The sequence below is a fragment of the Palaemon carinicauda genome, chromosome 13, assembly GCF_036898095.1.
Source record: "Palaemon carinicauda isolate YSFRI2023 chromosome 13, ASM3689809v2, whole genome shotgun sequence".
NCBI lineage: Eukaryota > Metazoa > Arthropoda > Malacostraca > Decapoda > Palaemonidae > Palaemon > Palaemon carinicauda.
In genome coordinates, this window is record NC_090737.1 from 89,627,519 (window position 1) to 89,632,518 (window position 5,000).

Consider the following 5,000-nt stretch of genomic DNA (forward strand, 5'->3'; position numbering starts at 1 on the left):
CTTTTCTTCAATTTGCTCTTCACCAATGATATTACCGAATGATATATCGGAAGGGGGCGAATATTTATTCATGATTTTCATCTGCTCGGTTGACATTTGAAATAATAATAATATCCCAATAATTTATTCTGGTGGTTTTATTGAGTATGGAAAGTTATTTACGCTTTTGGCTCTATCTATTCATAATTATTATATGAGTTATTTATAACCTTACCTTTAGCTCTTTATATTTTTTCTTTGACATATTGGTGTATATTTTTTCAGTTTTGGTACTCTTCAGACACACAAACACACACACACACACACACACATATATATATATATATATAAATATATATATATATATATATATATATATATATATATATATATATATATATATATATATATATATATATATATGTGTGTGTGTATATATATATATATATATATATATATATATATATATATATATATATATACATATATATATATATATATATATATATATATATATATATATATATTATACGGGCCCCAACAGGGAAAATAGCCCAGTGAAGAAAGGAAATAAGGAAATAAATAAAAGATATGAGGAATAATTAACAATTAATTCAATATTTCCAAAAAAAAAAAAAACAGATATTACATATATAAACTGTAAAAAGGCTATCGTCGGCCTGTCCAACATATAAAAAACATTTGCTGTAAGTTTGAAATTTTGAAGTTCTACCTATTCAACTACCCGATTAGGAATATCACTCCACAGCTTAGACACAGCTGGAGTAAAACTTTTGAAATACTCTATGGTATTGAGCCTTATGATGGAGAAGGCCTGACTATTAAAATGAACTGCATCCCCAGTATTACGGACATGATGGAACTGTCCAGGATGCTAAGAGTATAAAGGATGATCAACATTATGTAAAATCTTATGAAACATGCATAGCACACTAAATGAACTACGGTGCCAGAGATTTATGTTTACATTAGGAATAAGAAATTTAATAGACCAACAAATTAAGATGAGAATCAGCAGCTGAAAACCAGAGAGGAGAACAATACTCGAAGCAGGATAGAATAAAAGAATTAAAACAATTCGGAATAGATTGATCACCGAAAATATTGAAAGACTTTCTCAATAAGCGTTTATTATTTGTGAAAATAAAGAAGACACAAACCTAATTTGTTTCTCGAAAGTAAATTTGCTATTGAGAATCACACTTATAATTTTTAAAGTCATACAGAGTTAAAGAAACGTTATCAATGCTGAGATCCTGACGCTAAGGAGCCACTGCCTTGATCTACTTACAATCATACTTTGAGGTTAAGTAGGATGCAATATTTTTAGCTATATTTCTATTAAGGTATCCAGCACTCAACATCTAATTTTAGGAGTTGGAATTGATGCAAAGGGTGTAGCATCATCTGCATATGAAACAAGCTTTTTTTTTAGGGCAAACCACATGCCATGTGTATATAGAATAAAAAGTAATGGGCCAAGAATACTTACATGAGAAACACCAAATATCACATTCCTATATCTACTATGGTGTACATCAACAGCAACTCATTGTGATCTATTAGTTGCTATTTCAATAATGATGCTAAGAAATGACCCAGCCACTCCCAACTGCTTGAATTTGAAAACAAGGACCTCATGATTAACATGACCAAAGGCAGCAATAAAATCAACGTGAATCATACAAACTTTCTGACCACAATATAGGTGTTTATGTACAGCATTAGAAATAGTAAGAAGGGCATCACATGCTCCAAACCCTGCAAGAAAACTAAATTGTAAGATAGGGAACAGATGATTACCTTCAGGAGACCTATTAAGGCGTTTTGTCAAAAGACGTTCACAGACTTTAAGATAATATTTGAGCTATGAAAATTGAGTGGTAATCAGTTGGACTCGAGCTACCATAAACACATTTATATAGTTGAGTAATATTACCTATTCTTCAACAAGTGATAAAAGGTCCCCTTTTTACTAACTTGCGTAAAATATACCGGATAACTTTCGAGCAAACATTTCTGCAGTTTTTATAAAAAAAAAAGCAGGGACAAATTCTATTTAGGTCTACACCTCCATAAGCATCGAGATTCCTCAATAGAGCTTTAATTTCACAAGATCGAAAAGCTAAACTACTTAGTTCAGCCTCAGGAAAACAATATTGAGGAAGATCAAGTTTCCCATCACTCTGTTTACTGTAAAACACAAAGGGTCGCCTTTTCCTTTGGATAAAGATTGGTAGAGCCATCTGGTTTAAATAAAGAAGGAATTGCTATATCTTCAGCAAGAGTGCAGATTTAAGTATAGCCCACCACTTATGTACTCGGTTGTACCAGAAAGGGTTTCTTTTATTTTTAAAACCAATTCCTTTACAGATGGAGCATAAACCATCTCAGCAAATGCTCTCATCTGAGTATAGTTAATCCAAGTCAATTCTGATAGGACTCCTGCTTCTCCAAACAAGCACGTCTACAATTATCATTGAACAAGAGATTGTCTTTCACTTGGTCTCTTAGCATAAGTGAACGGATACGCCTATCAATTATGCTTGCTAGATTCTCATTCAAAGGGACAACATGATCAACACTACTATACTATTGTGACCAATTCAAGACCAAAAGATCAATCAAAATCCCATTCCAGTCGGCTTGAGATTTCATATAAACCTTACTTGAGTATGATGCAACAGGGTCAGGCTGGACAGTCTTCACTACCAATGAAATCTGGGCGTGATCAGATGTCCCAGCTGGAGAAACAACCTTACTTGTTGTAACACCGGGGGAATCGATGTATGCGAGGTCCAAGCAGTTACCAGACTCATGAGTTGCTCCACTTATGATTTGCTCACAGTGAAATTCAGAGGCAAAGTCTAAAGCTCTTAAGCCAACAGGGACATAATTGTAAGAAGACAATCATAGATAGAGTCATCCATATCTGGATTCCGGTAGATCGAACACAAATAGAAGTTCTTATGCCTGGCACATACTTTTATTACCTGAATCTAATGACATCCACATTCATAGCAGGACTTATGAGAAACAGGGTACTCAGTCATAATATACACCACCATTCACCGGACACTAGGAATCGCATCCCGTTTCTGAATTAATAGCTTCTTAAAACCAGTTATAAAGAGCTCAGATGGAACCGTCATTAGAGAAACCACAGTTTCTGAACGCAGAAGAATAGCATACTGTCTGGATGCAACTGTAAGGTCTTCAATATTTGTAAGGAAACCATGAATACTGCAATATATATATATATATATATATATATATATATATATATATATATATATATATATATATATATATATATATATATATATATATACATACTCACACACACACACACATACATATATATATATATATATATATATATATATATATATATATATATATATATATATATATATATATATATATATATATATATATATATGCCTTTAAGTCACAACCGGAGGAGGGTGGGAGGCGGGAAGAGCAAGTCGCTCCAGGGTCACCAATATGACGGGGTAGGAGAAGGTTGTGACTCAAAGGCAGGGTGCAAGCAAGGCTAATATATAGAGGTCGGTCGGACAGAACTGTCATCTTCCCGCCACTGGCTGACTGTGACGTCACTCCGGCTCCAACTGGTGATTCTCTGTTAGGTTGTGGCTTTGTATATTAAGGCATTATTGTTATTTCCTTTGAATTATTCTTCCTCTTGACTACTTAATTTGATACTTCCGTTATCAGAAAATTCTGAGAATGCCTAAACAATTTTATTGATAAAATTATATTACTGTAGACAGTACAGCAGTGTGAATTCATCAGTGAGAATTGAAGGAAACTCGGTTGTAGTTGTAACTTTTATTAATGAAAATAATATGTACACACTTAAATATAATCATAAATAAAAACTATTTACACATATCTAAATATTTAACTTTAAATATAAAAATTCATTGCTTGAACATCCTGAAATGTAAAAACTATTTAAACATATCTAAATATTTAACTTTATTTTTTTTTTGGCATCTCCCCGATCATTTTCAATTTTTGTCTTTCTTTTCTTAATTTTGATAGCATTATTTAAGTACCTTAGTCTAAAATATATAGATATCTTTGCAAAAAAATCAATAATGTCGTCTGGGACCTTTACTCCTGATCGTTGCAATTCAGCAACAAGAGATTTTTTGCACGATTTCCCTTATAAAAGTGATGAACCGTGGATTGTGTTGAAAACTTCTCTTAGCACAATTAATTGAGAATAAAATTCATCTGATGGCATGTACAGTTCACCTCTGTTTACTATCCCAATCCACGATTCATTTGAATTTTTACACTCTTTCATCTGTCTTCCTAATTGTGGATATTTTGTAGAAAACTTTTTTACAATATAACCACCTATATATTTAAGAGCTTCATCTTCAATTACAGTGGCAGCCGTTTTTTCGTTTTTTTTATCTAGAATTTGATTGTTTATATCTTCTGAGGGGCATTCAAAATCTAAATCTTTAAACAATGAGCTGGTCAAGTACAGTTCTAATGCTAATTCTCTATCATCACTGTATTTGGAATTGCATGCAGATTCATTTATCAACATATCATAATTGTTGCCCTTTGCAATGATGTTCGTTTTTTCACTAATTATTTTTACATCTTTCCCCAGAATCAATGACCTCAGTCTAAACTTAAATTCAACAGCATTGGGGTGATCGTATGTGCCCTTCATTTGCCTTATGCAACCAAACAGATGTTCTACACAGTCTTGATTCAGGTTTTGAGTCATGATATAATCTACATTAAAAACATCTTTAACCATATTAGAAAGACCAATAACAGATTTACTTGAAAGAATTATTCCCTTCTGAAATTTGTATAGACACCTTATTTTTTGAGATTTTACTTTTAAGGAAGTCATTACCATTATAACCTTTTCCAAAGTATTTATTTGAAAATCTTTATTGATCCCAAAGCCATTTCTCGCTGGTATATCACCATACATGTTGCTTGAA